Below are 17,500 nucleotides of genomic sequence, written 5' to 3'. Positions count from 1 at the left end.
CACACACACACACACACACACGAACTATCATCACAATCATCAGCATTACTTAACTTACTTCTGTCTTCTTCCTTATCTTCCTCCTCTTCCTCCTCCTCTTTCTTTTCTCTCCCTTCCTTTATCACTTTTTCCTTTCTTCCTTGGCGCCAAACACACACACACGCACGCACGCACCCACACTAGTTCCAGCACCTCGTAACGACTTTAGGTGTAGACATATCACCACAAACACCTTGTAACAGATCCAAACACCTCCCAAACACACTGACACACACAGGCCGAGTTATAACACTTTTAAAACACGCTACACTTTTTTTCCTCTTTTCTCTCTCTTCTCCCTACGTTTCCTCTTTCCTCCTGGATTAGGCGTTTGTTTCTTCCGTCCGTCTGTCTGTCTATCTCTCTTGTAAGCTTCGTTATATAAGTAGCACGTAGGCCTAGCAGGTGGCGGCTATTATACTACGTCCGTCCCCAGCCACTGCCGCGCGCAAACTGACGGCGTGACGCTGTGTTGCACGGCCGCCGTGCGCTCACTCTCCCGCCGCGTCTTACATAAACTATTTTCAAACGCCAAAATGGATATTAATCGGGTTCTCACGAGTGTTTTTTTTAGGCTCATGGTACAGAGGGAGGATCAAACTACCATGAGGGCTATTAAACTACCTCTGGAAATGCCCCAAAACCCTACGAAAATCTTGTTAAATGTGAGTGTCTGTCTGAGCGGGGCGCGCGCGGGGCGGGGTGGCGTTGCAAGGTTGGTATCCGCAGACACTCACGGCGCCCCCCACATAAACTATTTTTAAAGGCAATAAAAGGAGACTAATCAGGAACTCATGACTGTTTTATTAGGCTCATGGTACAGTCGAAGGAACAAATTACCACCAGGGTCTTAAAAGTATTCTTGGAAATGCCTACAACCCTTACGAAAACCCTGTCAAATATGAGTGTCTGTCTGATACCCTTTTCTCACTAACGCGGTGTGAGCTACGGCTCTCTGTGGTGGGAGAGAAGCAGCAAAACGTGATAGAACCGCATGACATCGCATCTAGCACGCCCCCCCCCCCCACCCCACCCCATAACCTCACATCACATACATACACATTATTAGTAGTATATTTTATTGACCACAACAGCTTTGATGACCGTAAAGATCATTTAGGCTGCCAGGTGTCGCAGCGCTGAAACCCATCCCCCTCAAACCCACATAACCGTACCAAACCTCCACATATCACACTTCAGCACCACATGACCCAACCACAACCTCATATATCACCTCTAGCCTCACAGATCTCCTCCACAATCCCCCATATCCTCTCCACAACCCTTCTTAATCCCTCCATAACTCCACATAACCTTACCAAAACTCCACATATCACGCTTCAACACCACATGACCCCTCCACAGCCCCATATATCTCCCCTAACCTCACATATCTCCTCCACAACCCCATAACCCCTCAACAACCCTGCATAACCCCTCCATAACTCTACATAACCTTACCAAAACTCCACGTGTCACGCTTCCAAAACCACATAACCCCTCCACAACCTCATATATCATCCCTCGCCTCATATATCCCCTCCACAACCCCCAATATCCCCTCCATAATCCTGCTTAATCCCTCCATAATTCCACATAACCTTATCCAAAAATCCACATATCACGGTTACAACACCACATGACCCTTCCACAACCCCGCATAACCCCTCCACAAACCCTCATAACCCCTCCACAACCTCGCATAACACACCAAACTCCACATGACCCCTTCTCATCATCACATAACCCCTCCACAACTCAACATAACCCTTCCACAACTCCGCATAACCCTTCCACAATACAACACAACCTTTCCACAAAACCACATAACTACGAAAAAGGAGGAGGAAGAGGAGGAGGAGGAGGAGGAGAAGGAGGAGGAGGAAGACGATCACCAGGAGGAGCATGGGGAAGAAAAGACGAATAACGATGATAAAAGGAGGAAGGAGGAAGGAAGGAAAGAAATGAAGAAAAAGAGGAGAGGAAGAGAAGGAAGGGAAGGAAAGAAGGAAGAGAAAGAAATGAAAGAAAAGAGAAGAGGAAAAGAAGGAGGAGGAGAGGAGGAGGAGAAAGAAATTAAGAGAAACAGAAAAGGAAAAAAAGGAAGGGAATGAAAGGAAGAGAAGGAAAGGAGAGGAGAGGAAGGGAGGAAGGAAAGAAGGGAAGGGAAGGGAGGGAAGAGAAGGAGAGGAGAGGAAGAGAAAGGAAGGGAAAGAAGAAGGGAAGGAAAAAAGGAAGGGGAAATTCGTAGAGAGAGAGAGAGAGAGAGAGAGAGAGAGAGAGGTGGGCAAGTGCGGTACTTTGTGCGGTAGTGCGGTAGTACCACATCACAAAAAAAGTAACCGCACTCTATCTATATATGCAGTGTTTTGGTGGGGATATGTGGGGTTGTGGGGGTTGCAAGGGGTCGTGGTGATCATGGGGGTTGTGGAAGTGTTATATAGTTATTGGGTAAAGGCTCTCGTCAGTAGGCTATGCGGCAAAACATAACCAATTACTTATCATTATCCGTAATTCTCAGCTTTCATGTTTATGAAATACATAAAAAAGAATGTTTTTGAAAGGCAGTGAGCATAAAGAAAAAAAGCAAATATGGCCTCTGAGGAACACAAAAAAAGACTAATAGCAACGAATAAACAGCGAAAATAAGCTTTAAATGCATAAAAAAATAAGGGGAGCATGATGTAACTCATTGTATTTACGTCAGAGCCCATAATAAAAGCAAATATAGTCCTTAAAACACCCAAACTATTAATAACAGCAAATAAACAGTTAATATAAGCTTAAAATCCCTAAAACTAGGTAGTAGTGAATTTTTACTCATTGTATTTACGTCCGAGCCCATAACAAAAGCAAATATAGTCCTTAAAAACACTCAAACTGTTAATAACATCAAATAAACAGTTAAAATATGCTTGAAATCCATAAAAAACTATTAATATCAGCAAATAAACAGTTAAAATATGCTTAAAATCCATAAAAAAATAGGTAGAATTGAATTTATTCCCATTTGAATGCGCGTGAAAGGCTGAAAGCAAGAAATCCCGCCAGTTTTCGTCCAGCCGTGGGGGAGGGGGGGGCGTGACGCGCGATTCGTCCGGGTGAAGGTGCGATGTCGTCCCGTACCTCCATTGGATATAAATTATTAGTGTTTGCGTGTGTATCTCCGCCTTCTGCAACACTTTGGGGCATCAGCGTGTGGTGGTGAGTGTTGTTGTTGTGTGTGTGTGTGTTTGTGTCGTGACGGGAGATGATGTAGTTCTCTCTCATTGTTTTTCTTTCTCCTGTCTTTTTTTATCTACCCCAAGCGTGCCCCCCTCCCCTCTCACCCCTCACCCCCCTGTCACACCCTGGCCCAATGTACTTACCCCCACACAGAGCCCCCCCCCCCCCTGTCACCCCCAGGCTCAGTGTACTATTCCCCCACACAGCCCTCCACCCTGTCACCCCCAGGCCCAGTGTACTTTCCCCCACACAGAGGCCCCCCCCCTGTCACCCTCAGGCCCAGTGTACTATTCCCCCACACAGAGGCCCTCCCCTGTCACCCCCAGGCCCAGTGGACTATTCCACAACACAGAGGCCCCCCCCTGTCACCCCCAGGCCCAGTGTACTTTAATTCCCCCACACAGAGGCCCCCCTCCCGGTCACCCCCCGGCCCAGTGTACTTTCTCCCACAGAGCCCCCTCCTGGCACCCCCAGGCCCAGTGTACTATTCCCCCACACAGAGCCCCTCCTGTCACCCCCAGGCCCAGTGTACTATTCCCCATACAGAGCCCCCCCTTGTCACCCCAGGCCCAGTGTACTATTCCCCACACAGAGCCCCTCCTGTCACCCCCAGGCCCAGTGTACTATTCCCCACACAGAGGCCCCCCTCCCTGTCACCCCCAGGCCCAGTGTACTATTCCCCACACAGAGGCCCCCCCAGACACCCCCAGGCCCAGTGTACTATTCCCCACACAGAGCCCCCTCCTGGCACCCCCAGGCCCAGTGTACTATTCCCCACAGAGCCCCCCTGTCACCCCCAGGCCCAGTGTACTTTCCCCGGTAGGCGGTGGCGTAGGTGGTAGCTTACTGGGCCTACATTCACCGCGTGATGGACGACGCGGGTTCGAATCCCCACGCTACCACTCGGATTTTTCAGTCACCGCCGAGTGGCTTAAAACTACCCACATGCTGTCCTGAAGACCACCCATCAACCCGGACTCTAGAGGAAGCCGTCCAAGCGAATCAAGAACGAGTTCCGGGGGGGCAGCATGAGCCAATGCAAGATGGCGCCACTATAAACACTCGCCTGCGCCAGAACGGGCTGGGCCGACCATCAGGCCCCACCTGGAAGAAGCCTTGGGCCGACCATCAGGCCCCACCGGGAAGATGCCTACCGGCGCAATAGGCAATCAACGTAAAAAAAAAAAAAAAAAAAAAAAAACAGAGACCCCTCCCTGTCACCCCCAGGCCCAGTATACTATTCCCCCACACAGAGCCCCCCCCCCCCTGTCACCCCCAGGTCCAGTGTACTATTCCCCCACACAGAGGCCCCCCTCCTGTCACTCCCAGGCCCAGTGTACTATTCCCCCACACAGAGGCCCTCCCCTGTCACCCCCAGGCCCAGTGTACTATTCCCCCACACAGAGGCCCCCCCCTGTCACCCCCAGGCCCAGTGTACTTTCCCCCACACAGGGCCCCCTCCCCCCCTGTCACCCCCAGGCCCAGTGTACTTTTCCCCACACAGAGGCCTCCCCCTGTCACCCCCAGGCCCAGTGTACTATTCCCCCACACAGAGGCCCCCCCCCCTGTCACCCCCAGGCCGGTGTACTATTCCCCACACAGAGGCCCCTCCTGTCACCCCCAGGCCCAGTGTACTATTCCCCCACACAGAGCCCCCCTGTCACCCCCAGGTCCAGTGTACTTTCCCCACACAGAGGCCCCCCCTGTCATCCCCAGGCCCAGTGTACTATTCCCCACACAGAGCCCCCCTGTCACCCCAGGCCCAGTGTACTATTCCCCACACAGAGGCCCCCCTGTCACCCCCAGGTCCAGTGTACTATTCCCCCACACAGAGGCCCCCCTGTCACCTCCAGGCCCAGTGTACTTTCCCCACACAGAGCCCCTCCCCCTGTCACCCCAGGCCCAGTGCACTTTTCCCCACACAGAGGCCCTCCCCTGTCACCCCCAGGCCCAGTGTACTATTCCCCCACACAGAGGCCCTCCCCTGTCACCCCCAGGCCCAGTGTACTATTCCCCCACACAGAGGCCCCCCCCTGTCACCTCCAGGCCCAGTGTACTTTCCCCCACACAGGGCCCCCTCCCCCCCTGTCACCCCCAGGCCCAGTGTACTTTTCCCCACACAGAGGCCTCCCCATGTCACCCCAGGCCCAGTGTACTATTCCCCCACAGAGGCCCTCCCCTGTCACCCCAGGCCCAGTGTACTTTCGACCACAGAGAGCCCCCCCTGTCACCCCCCAGGCCCAGTGTACTTTCCCCACACAGAGCCCCCCTGTCACCCCAGGCCCAGTGTACTTTCCCCACACAGAGGCCTCCCCTGTCACCCCAGGCCCAGTGTACTTTCCCCCACACAAAGGACCCCCCTGTCACCCCCAGGCCCAGTGTACTTTCCCCCACACCGAGGTCCCCCATCCCCAACCCCACACCCCCTGGCCCAGTGTCAGGACCCCTGGTTAGGAAATGGTTAGTTTTCACCGTGGGTCACCCTGGGGCACTGGCTGCTGTGATGGCACCTGGGGCTGGACTGCTCATGTTGACAACTGATTTTTAAATTTTTTAATGTCATGTAATTCTGCTTGATGGTATATAAAAGCTATATATGAGAAACTAAACCATTTATTGATATTTCTTGTGAGCTTTAATGATTCCATGTTTTTCCTTAATTGTTAATATAAAGGAATATATCTGTCTATCCATCTAACCATATCTATCTATCTATCTATATATTCTTTTTATAGGTTGCCTAAATACAAATACATCTTATCGCTGCAGCTTCACCTAGTGGTAAATTTCTGTTAGCTGTAATTTAACACCACTTGGTGTTGGGAACTGAGCCTGGGTCTTCTGAGTATGTCAGGGCAGCAAACTAACTGAGCCATCAATGAGTTAAAAGGTCACCACACCAGAGGTCACTTCTGTGGCCCATACCTAGCTTCCCGCCCCCCACCCATCGGTGGTTCAGGTGGTTTGTGGCCCTGACTTCTACTCAGGGGGGCCAGGTTCAATCCTCGGCACTCAGCTGTTTTACATTATGGGATTTTTTCCCTACATTGTTGCAGTTTCTCTGAAGCCTCATTGACATGGACTTGTTTACCGGCTCCTACTGCTGGCTGCCAGTTGGCTTACCCGTTGACACTAGGACATTTTTTTCTTAAGTGTCAGCTATAGTGCTGGTAGGCTGTCTTGGGGGGCCTTTTGGGCCACCTGGCCAGCCCGTTAGTGGCGCTGGTGAATTTTTGTTTGTAATGGCTGCCGTAATATACATATGACTCTTGCTTGGCCCATGCTGCCCCCGATGCTCCTCTTGTCTAAAGTCACTGAAGTTAGGGTTGATCAAAGATCTGTGCAGCATGTGGGTAATTTTCTGCCACTGGGCGATGGCTTGAAAAATCAGCTTATTTTGGTGGGACTCGAACCTAGGTCCACTGGCTCACCATGCCTGCACGCTGTCTACTTGGCCACCACGTCCCCAAAGTGCACAACAACAGACACGCACCACCTGGATGAGACACACCCTAGGTGTGTGTCATCCAAGCCAACTCCTCATATGATTTTTCACTTCCCGTCACTTCCTATCTTTACATGTTTTTGATAACTAGCTAATTTTTTATCTAAAAAAATCACCGTTGGGACCATGAAGGCCTTCCCTGATCAAAGCTTGGCCTAATGTATTCATAGCCATGTCATGCCTGTTTCTATTCATGTAGTCAGTGTGTCCCTTGTATTCCACACACATTCATAATCCTCTCATATTTCCAAAAACCTGAACAATTTTTCAGGGAAACCAAGAAATTAATAAAACGAAGCAAGAAAAATCTTGAAGAATATATAGCAGAAATGAGTAAATCTAATCCTAAAGAATTTTTTAGCTATGTTAATAATAAAAAGTCACTCACTTGTGGTATCGGACCACTTTCTAATGATAATGGTAACCACACGAACGATGAAAATGAAATGGCTACAATCCTAAATAACTTTTTCGCATCCGTATTTACCGACGAAGATTGTTTATCACCTCAACCGCCGGAGGTTAGAAGGACCGAAAAGATGTTAAGTGGCGTGCTCATCGTAGAAAGTGACATTTTACGCACAATTGAAAAGATTAAAGTAGGTAAAGCTCCTGGTCCAGACAAAATTACCCCTAGGGTCTTAAAAGAAATCAAACATCAAATTTGTAAACCACTCTCCATCATATTCAATAAATCTTTAACAGCTGGAAAAGTTCCGTCGGATTGGAAACTAGCAAATGTCACACCAATTTTCAAAAAGGGGGACAAGTCTCATCCAGGAAACTATCGACCAATTAGCCTGACATCGATTGTTTGTAAGTTAATGGAGACTATCATTCGTGACAACATGGTGAAATTCGAAGAAAATAATATAATAAATAATTCGCAACATGGCTTCCGTAGTAAACGTTCGTGTTTAACAAACTTGATTTTTTTCATTATATTTTTGAGGTGTTCGATGAAAGCATATCAGTAGATATCATTTATCTGGATTTTCAAAAGGCATTTGATAAGGTCCCCCACCAACGATTGCTCAGCAAACTATTGGCGCACGGTATCTCGGGTAACATTCACAATTGGCTTGTGGACTGGCTCTCTGAACGGAAACAGAGAGTAGTTCTAAATGGTGTTACATCTAACTGGCTCGATGTCAGAAGCGGCATACCTCAAGAATCAGTGCTTGGCCCCATGCTCTTCTTAATTTATGTTAATGATATCGATGATGGGCTTACTTGCAAAGTATCAAAATTTGCAGATGACACAAAAATTGCTAGTAAAGTAACTGCGACACTCGACGAAGAAGCTTTACAATCAGATCTAGATCGACTTGCACGTTGGGCCAATCAATGGCAGATGAATTTTAACGTTGACAAATGTAAAGTGTTGCACATCGGAAAAAATAACAATCGCGTTCGGTACGTAATGAATGGCCAACAACTTTCTGCGGTAAGTAAAGAAAAGGATCTTGGAATCACTATATCAAGTGATTTAAAGCCCGGTCAGCATTGTTCAGAGGTACTAGTTAAAACTGCAAACAAATTGGTTGGCTTCATCGGACGGGTCTAATTATAAATCGGAAAAAGTAATATTAAAACTGTATAATTCGTTGGTTCGACCCCGTCTAGAGTACTGTGTACAGTTTTGGTCTCCCTATTACAGAAAAGACATTGAAAAGTTGGAACGGGTTCAACGAAGCGTAACAAAGATGATTCCTAGGGTGAGAAATTTATCATATGAACAAAGGCTTAAAGAAGTAAATTCATTCAGCCCATCAAAACGAAGAATGCGAGGCGATCTAATAGAAGTGTTTAAAATGTTTAAAGGATTCAGTGATATTAATGCGGAAGATTACTTTACAATTGATCGATCAAATAGAACAAGAAGAAATCACAATTTGAAGATAAGTGGTAAAAGATTCTCGTTGCACGAAGCTAAACACTTCTTCTTCAGTCGAGTTGTTAATGTTTGGAACTCTCTACCCTGTGATGTCGTTGATAGTACAACAGTTACAGCCTTCAAGAATAGATTAGACAAGTATTTTGAATCCAACCAGCAACTAAGATATTACTTATTGTCGTAATAACGTTAAGTTCTTTCGAATACTGGTGTCCTTTTCCGCTTTTATCGCCCGATTAGTGGTAGCAGTAATGGTAGTTCTTTCCTCTTTCCTACATAATTTCCATGCAGTTTTTCCATGCTGCATGGTTCTTTTTCCTTTCCTGCCAGCTTTGGCTGGAAGGATGGAGGGGTGGGGAGGAGCCTTCGCCTTTGCTGTCCTTCATCATCCACCTTTGATTAGATAGTTAGTGTAGCTTGTCACAAACAGCCTCGTAAGGACCAGCAGGTCTGCTGTTGTTTGTTCTTCCTTTGTGTTCCCTTGTGTGTCCACAGTGGGAGTCAGGGCGTCAGGTATAGGCCGCAGAAGTGGCCTCTGGCCCGGTGACCTGTTAACTCATCGGTGGCTCGGGTCATTTGTTGCCCTGACTTCTACTTGAAAGGCCCAGGTTTGATCCCTGGCACTCAGTGGTGTTACACATTATGGGATATTTTTACTGCATTATTACAGTTTCTGTTTCTCTAATAAATTTTTTGTTGATTTCATCGCAACTTTTCGACAACTAAAATCAATAATTCTAACTCCAAAATCCATTCCATTTGTTGAAGTCAGAACAAAGATCTTGAAGGTTTGCCTGGGCCATGCTGCCTGATGCCAAGCCTCTTTGGCCCGCTGGCTAGAGGAGCACCTTCCCATCTAGCTGGTCGCAGGTTCAATCCCCAGTGTCGGTGAAACCCTTTCTGGGTCTGAATTAATTTCTCGAGTGTGCCTTGCCATGCCGAGGCCCTGTGGATGTATGGGAGAGTGGAATACATTTCATTACAACATTGCTGCCCACTGAAACCATGCCTTCTGTGTAGTTGTTGGCCCTGTTAGTCTTCCTCCTGAAGGTACTGGTTCTGCAGTCATCTTCACTTTCACTGAAGTCACCATCATCACAGAAATCTTAGAATGTCTGGGCCGGACAACCTACAGATAACTCTTATTACTCATTTCTCATCATCCTTCATGCGACATTAGGGTACTATTTTAGCGGCTATAAGTGTTAAGCTCTGCACTACACGCTGACAAAGCCTGGTGAGGCGACTGACTGATGCCACCCAGGTGCTGCCAAATCCTATTAATGCACACAGAATACTTGATACACAAATTCAAGTAGCACATAGCTGACACATGAGAGAGACAGTGATGTATTGGGGGTGATGTGGCAGTGCTGTGAAGAGGTTCGGGCCACACACAAACAGACTTCATACATGTGTTGGACTATAGGTCATATTCTTCAACAATTCAGCGTCTAAGCACACATATTAATGAAGGCTTTTCCAGGAGTTTTGGGCATTTCCAGGGGTAGTTTTATGACCCTTGTGGTAGCTTGACCCCTCTTCTGTACCATAAACTTAAAAGATCACTCATTAAAACTTGACTGATCTCCTTTTTGGCCTTTGGAAATAGTTCATGTGAGGAATGCAAGTACCTGAGAATACCACCTTGAGAATTAACATGCCTGAGGGTTATAATTTTAAACATTTCGTCGCTTGGGCACACACGTTTGACAAGGCTTTTACAGGAGTTTTGGGCATTTCCAGGGATAGTTTTATGACCCTGGTTGTAGCTTGACCCCTCTTCTGTACCATGAACCAAAAAGATCACTTATTAGAACCTGATTGATCCCCTTTTTGGCCTTTGGATATAGTTCATGTGAGGGGTGGAAGAGGCTAGCAACACCAGCATTTATCTCTCTTGCAAATTGAAGGTAGAAAAGACTAGAGGCAGATGACCCATACTACTTCCTTCCTTCTATCCTTCCTTCCTTCCTTCCTTCCTTCTTTCCTTCCTTTCTTCCTTCCTTCCTTCCTTCCTTCCTTCCTTCCTACCTTCCTTCACCACATACAATAACAAATTCATACAAGAATTTCCATAACTGAATATTTTCACTCCATCATTTAGGAATAGCACCATATTATATATTATTATTATTATTATTATTATTATTATTATTATTATTATTATTATTATTATTATTATTATTATTATTATTATTATTACTATTATCATTATTATTATTATTTTTATTATTATTATTATTATTATTATTATTATATTGCATAGATTGTTTTGTTGGTAACATAACGAATAGGAATAGCATAACACCATATATTGAGAGAGAGAGAGAGAGAGAGAGAGAGAGAGAGAGAGAGAGAGACTTCCCTTCCTGGAACTCTGGTCAACTGGGTCACTTTTTTTTCTTTTTCTTCCTCTGTTTTTCCTTAAATATGACAGACATGAGGACAAGGTCTCTCTCTCTCTCTCTCTCTCTCTCTCTCTCTCTCTCTCTCTCTCTCATTATCTTTTATTCATGCACCAACACCTACTCGCTCTAATCCCTCCCTCTCTCCCTCCTCCGTCTCATCCTCCAGAGAGAGAGAGAGAGAGAGAGAGAGAGAGAGAGAGTCAGTCAGTCAAACACCCAGTCATTCACTCAGTCAGTCAGTCAGAGAGAGAGAGAGAGAGAGAGAGAGAGAGAGGTTCAATCAGTCAGTCACCTTTATCCATTCTTAACCTTTCTCTCCCGCCTCTCAGCTGACGTCAGGCCACACGTCACAAGAGGAAAGTTCTCAGGATGATAGCTTGACCCGATTGGAAGGGGACTTTTCAGCATTTTTTTCCTGATATTTATTTTCTAGGGGGGTCGGGGTCTTGTGTGATTGACAGACTGACTGACTGAACGACTGACTGATTGATTGACTGACTAACCAAATGACTAACTGACTGAATGAATGAATAACTCTCTCTCTCTCTCTCTCTCTCTCTCTCTCTCTCTCTCTCTCTCTCTCTCCAACCCTGACCTTTACTTTTTTTTTTCCTTTTTATTTCTTTTACTTTTTCCTTCCTTCCTTCCTTCCTTCCTTCCTTCTTTTCCTCCTTCCCTGCCTCCTTCCTTTTCTTCTTTCCTTCCTTCCTTCCTTCCTTCCTTCCTTCCTTCCCTCCTTCCTTCGTTTTCCTCTTTCTCTGCCTCCTTCCTTTCCTTCCTTCCTTTTTTCCTCAATTCCTCCTTCCCTTCCTTCCTTCCTTCCCCAGGTTACCCAAAGAAAGCATGAATAGGAGAGAGAGAGAGAGAGAGAGAGAGAGAGAGAGAGAGAGAGAGAGAGAGGTAGCCTACATGTTTGATACGTATTCAGCTTGGTAAGGGAAGGGAACGGAAAGGAAGGAGGGTGAGGTAAGGGAAGGAAAGGGAGGGGAAGGGAAGGAGGGTGAGGTAAGGGATGGGAAGGGAAGAGAAGGGACATGATGGGAAGGGAAGGGAAGGGAAGAGAAGGGAAGGGGAAGGGAGGGAAGGGGAGACAGGAGGAAAAGATAGAAGTGAAAGGAGGTAAATAGTCGGGGAAGGAGGACGAGGAAGAAAAATAAGGAAGAGGAGGAGGAGGAGGAGCACATAAAAAAAATCGATGAGTCAATAGTTCAGGAAGGCAATAAACTAAAAATAGAACAGGAGGAGGAGGAGGAGAGGAAGAGGATAGCGATGCAACCTTCTTAGAGAAGCTAAACACGTTTGTTCTAATTCCTTTCCTACCTCCACTTCCTCCTCCTCTTCCTCCTCTTTATTAAGATTGGGCAAACGTGGGGAACATCCGGGCATGTTTGAGAGAGAGAGAGAGAGAGAGAGAGAGAGAGAGAGAGAGAGAGAGAGTACGTAACAATCTCTCTCTCTTGCCTTCCCTTCCCCTTTCAGGATGCTGGACAAGGGATTTGGGGAGGAGGAGGAGGAGGAGGAGGAGGGAAAAAAGGAAGAGGGAAGAAGGAAAATAAGCATAAAATAAATACTGGAAAGAGATCGTGTGAAGAAGACGAAGGAAGAGGAGGATTAGGTGGAGGAGGAGGAAAAAAAAAGAAGGGAGAAGAAGGAAAATGAGCATAAAATGAGTAATGGAAAGAAATCACATTAATAAGACGAAGGAGGAGGAGGAGGAAGAGGAGATGGAGGAGGAGGAAGAGGGAACGCAATGGGGGATGGATTGGGGGTGTGGTAGCCACGCCCGGTTAAATTCCCGGTATGGAAGAGGATGTTGAGGAGGAGGAGGAGGAGGAGGAGGGTGTCTGTTTAAGGAGTCCATCCTCGGTATCATCAAGTGACCAGGGGAATTCACCTGAGTGTGTGTGTGTGTGTGTGTGTGTGTGTGTGTGTGTTTCCACTTCTAAATCTACCCTATCTCTATCTCTATCCATCTATCAATCTATATTTATCATGGTTGGAAAAAACCTAGATTTTTTTATAAAAAAATTGATTTGATTTAAATCGGATTTATTTTTATTTTTAAATCGATTCTTTTTTATTTAAATTTTTTTTTTTTTGCATTAATACTTGTTTGTTTCCACTGATTATTTGTTTCAGTCTTATGAGGCCATTTTCTTGTATTAAACTTGGCCAATGTTAAATGAAACTATAGTTTAATAACGTACGTTACCCAAAATTAGTTTTTCACATAAAAATCTTAAGTAGGACTAATAGATTATTTTTTATGCTTTTGGATATTTTCTTGTAAGAGATGGCAATGATTCACTGATGCCTGACTTGCTACAGGACCACTACAGGATCAGTACAGTAGACTTGATACTTTTCCTCTACAGCTATTTCACACGTTCTTCCTTCTTCATTATATATATATATATATATATATATATATATATATATATATATATATATATATATATATATATATATATATATATATATATATATATTAAATCATTAGATATTTAACTCGATATAACACTTAAACCATTGTTAAATACAATATATTTGATTTTGATATAAATCGATTTTAATCACGATTTAAATAATTTTGATTTAAATCAAACCAACCCTGATATCTATCTATCTGCGTGTATCTGTACGCCTGATGTAATATAACTATGTCAATCAGCTAAAATTGTCAACCTACTACCAGGGCCATAAAACTACCCCTGGAAATACCCACACAACCTCTACGAAAGCCTTATCAAATGTGTGTGTGTGTGTGTGTGTGTGTGTGTGTGTGTGTGTGTGTGTGTGTGTGCCCTCCCCCCCGGTGTGTTTAAGAATTGGTGCGTGGATCGGAATTCTCAGACGTTCCCCCTTTCTCACATCAGCCATTTCCAAAGACCAAAAAGGAGATCAATCGGGTTCTAATGAGTGTTTTTGTAGGTTCATGGCATAGAGGAATGGTCAAGCTACCACCAGGGTCATAAAACTACCCATGGAAATGCCCACAACACCTACGAAAGCCTAGTCAAATATGTGTAGCCTACTTGGGCGTCGAAATTATATATTAAGAATATGACTCTGTGCCCTGCTGTCCCGCGCGCGTATACACAGATTTAAAATCCATTCATTCATTCTCAGGCGCTTGGAGCTATAAATAGACACCCTCTGGTCGCCACCCGTCCCTGAATGCCCTTTTGTCACGGAACACAGAAGAAAATTGAGATTTTGATGACAAATTAAAATGAAGAGGAGGAGGTGGTGGTGGTGGTAGTGATGGATGGTGGTAGGCTGCCAGACAAATGGCAGAGAGAGAGAGAGAGAGAGAGAGAGAGAGAGAGAATGAAGTCGCAGTTTCATTCATTAATTAAGTCTCTCTCTCTCTCTCTCTCTCTCTCTCTCTCTCACCTCGACTCATATAACCACAAACTCTCCCTTCCTTCCTTCCTTCCTTTCTTCCTTCATTCCTCCCTCCTTCCCTCCCTCCTTCCTTCCTTCCATCCTTCCTTCCCTCCTTCCTTTCTTTTTTCCCTCCTTCCCTCCTTCCTCCTTTTTTTCCTCCTTCCCTTGACCTTTCTCTTCCTTCTTTTTTCCTTCCATCTTTGTTTCCTCCTTTTTTGTCCTTAATATTTTCCTTCAATTTATCTTGTTATACTTTCTCCTCCTCCTCCTCCTCCTCCTCCTATTTCTTTTTTCCTCTTCCTTGCCCTTTCAATACAATAACTTTTTTCTTCCTCTTTTTATTTCTGTTCCGTATTTTACACACACACACACACACACACACACACACACACACACAGAAAAACAGTACCATTGAATTTACCGAGAGAGAGAGAGAGAGAGAGAGAGAGAGAGAGAGAGAGAGAATCCTTGAAATTATTATATACACAAAAACGCGTATAAATAAGTATTGAATAAGGATACTTCAAAATTCATCCTCTCTCTCTCTCTCTCTCTCTCTCTCTCTCTCTCTCTCTCTCTCTCTTCAGTTCTTCTTCCTCTTCTTCTTTCTTTTTCTTTCTTTCTTTCTTTCTTTGAAGCGTAAAAGTCCCTCCTCCTCCTCCTCCCCCATGAAGGTCACTTGGGCAGCCACACCCGCCCAGGTAAAGGTGTGGTGGTAGTGATGGTGTAGGTGGTGGTGGTGGTGGTGATGGTGATTGTGGTGGTGATGCTGGTCGTGGTGATGATGGAATTGATAGTTGCAGTAGCAATGCCCCTCTCTCTCTCTCTCTCTCTCTCTCTCTCTCTCTCTCTCTCTCTCTTTTGATTGTTAAAAAAATAATGAAGGCGTAGGGAGATTTTAATTTTTATTCTCTCTCTCTCTCTCTCTCTCTCTCTCTCTCTCTCTCTCTCTCTCTCTCTCTCTCTCTCTCTCTTTCAATGTGAATACGAAATCAACAACAAGCATACTAATGACGTCCAAGGCTTACGTTATAGCAAGACACAGCGTAGTACAGGTATAACGTGGGGCGTATACCTGCGCAATGTCCGACGCTTACCTGAGTCACCGCTTCCACACCTTATGTAACGTCAGTGTAGGAAAACGTTAAGGCCTCTACGAGCTACTCATGAAAACAGGACAAACGACTCCCTTCCTTAGCGAATGATAATGATAGTAATAATAATAATAATAATAATAATAATAATAATAATAATAATAATAGTAATAATAACAAGAATAGTTTTATTTCGCCCAGCGGCAAGTAAGTAAGCGAACGAAATCGAACGTACATTATATAGGTGTGTGCATGTCTTAATTGGTTCTCTCTCTCTCTCTCTCTCTCTCTCTCTCTCTCTCTCTCTCCTTTTTCTTTCCTTCCTTCCTTCATTCTTTCTTTCATTCTTTCTTTTTTCTCTTTCCTTCCTTCCTTCCTTTCTCTCTCTCTCTCTCTCTCTCTCTCTCTCTCTCTCTCTCTCTCTCTCTCTCTCTCTCTCTCTCTCTCTCTCTCTCTCCCCTAGCTCCCTCTCCTCCTCCCTCTCTTCTCTCTTTCTCGTACCTTACATTTCTCTGTAATCGTAATACTAATAGTTTCATTTTCCAGTATTCCTTGAGTAGCTCGTCTAGACAGTAACGTTTTCCCATACTAACGTTGTAGTTCAAGGTGTGGAAGCGGTGACTCAGGTAAGCGTTTGACACTGCACAGGCATAGGCTACGTTGTTACCTGCGCGCTGTGCCTTGTTATAACGTAAGCCTTGGACGTTACTGGTTTTCGTTTTTGATTACGAATTCATATTTCTAGGGGGTTAAAGGGAAGCTGAGAGAGAGAGAGAGAGAGAGAGAGAGAGAGTGAGAGAGATATATATATATATATATATATATATATATATATATATATATATATATATATATATATATATATATATATATATATATATATATATTTTCTATTTTTTAATATTTTTTTTAGGAGTTAAAAAGAGAGAGAGAGAGAGAGAGAGAGAGAGAGAGAGAGAGAGAGAGAGAGAGAGAGAGAGAGAGAGAGAGAGAGAGAGAGAGAGAGATCTTCAACCATCAAGAGAGAGAGAGAGAGAGAGAGAGAGAGAGAGAGAGAGAGAGAGAGAGAGAGAGAACAAAATTGAAATCTCCCAACGCCATCATTTTCAACCATCAAGAGAGAGAGACAGAGAGAGAGAGAGAGAGCATCGTGATTGGCTGTCCTTCTAAAGGTTTCTGACCAATGGGTGATCGTGTAGCCAGCAGCCGTCTCCCTCATCTCCCTCCCGTCCTCCATGCTTCACTGCTCTCCCCTCATCTCCTCCTCTTCCTCCTCCTCTCCCTCTTTCCTCTCTCCTTCAAACCTTAATTCCTCCATCAGTTCTGCATGCAGTAAGACGATTATGAACTGCACATTTATTTTTTATTATTTTTTTATATTCATGGAAAGACATTATCTCTCTCTCTCTCTCTCTCTCTCTCTCTCTCTCTCTCTCTCTCTCTCTCTCTCTCTCTCACCTATCCCTCTATAATTATGAGAGCGACCATTCGTTAAACAAGTATAAACGGTACACCTTTTTTTTCATCCCTGGAAAGACCTTATTTTTTACCTCTCATAGTGAAATCAGATTGGCGAGGTCGTTTTATGAGTTGTTTCCCGCGGCTCCCCTCCTCCCCTATCTCTTCCCCCTCATACATTAGCTATAGGTAACATATGGGAGGAGAAAATTAGGTGTTGGGAATGTGGTCTGCATTCTAAGACGCTTTCGCCTCGCATATCAACGCATACACGATCTCGCTAATCTTGTTTCATTTATAATCAGGCAAAGCAAACTAACCCTTCCCTTTTGTCTCTGTGGTATAGGTAACATGTGGGAGGAAATAAATAGGTTTTGGAACTGTGGTCTGTATTCTAAGACGCTTCCCCCACTCACATCAACGCCAACACGATCTCGCTAATCTCGTTTCATTTATGGTCAGGCAGAGCAAACTAACCCTT

General features: G+C 44.9%; 1 protein-coding gene and 1 pseudogene across 3 annotated transcripts in view; both read left to right on the top strand.

Annotated features, from left to right (window-relative positions):
- LOC126997276 (uncharacterized) overlaps positions 1–6,340 on the top strand; it is a 10,557-nt pseudogene extending 4,217 nt beyond the window's left edge.
- The window catches only part of LOC126997720 (fez family zinc finger protein 2-like), a 96,769-nt gene continuing 82,381 nt past the window's right edge, over positions 3,113–17,500 (top strand). For all 3 annotated transcript variants that reach the window (XM_050858971.1, XM_050858970.1, XM_050858968.1), the window contains exon 1: positions 3,113–3,243. The gene's annotated coding sequence lies outside the window, so the exon portion shown is untranslated. The remainder of the gene's footprint in view (positions 3,244–17,500) is intronic.

Source organism: Eriocheir sinensis, chromosome 12 (assembly GCF_024679095.1).
Source record: "Eriocheir sinensis breed Jianghai 21 chromosome 12, ASM2467909v1, whole genome shotgun sequence".
Classification (NCBI taxonomy): Eukaryota; Metazoa; Arthropoda; class Malacostraca; order Decapoda; family Varunidae; genus Eriocheir; species Eriocheir sinensis.
This window is presented reverse-complemented; position numbering and strand designations above follow the sequence as displayed.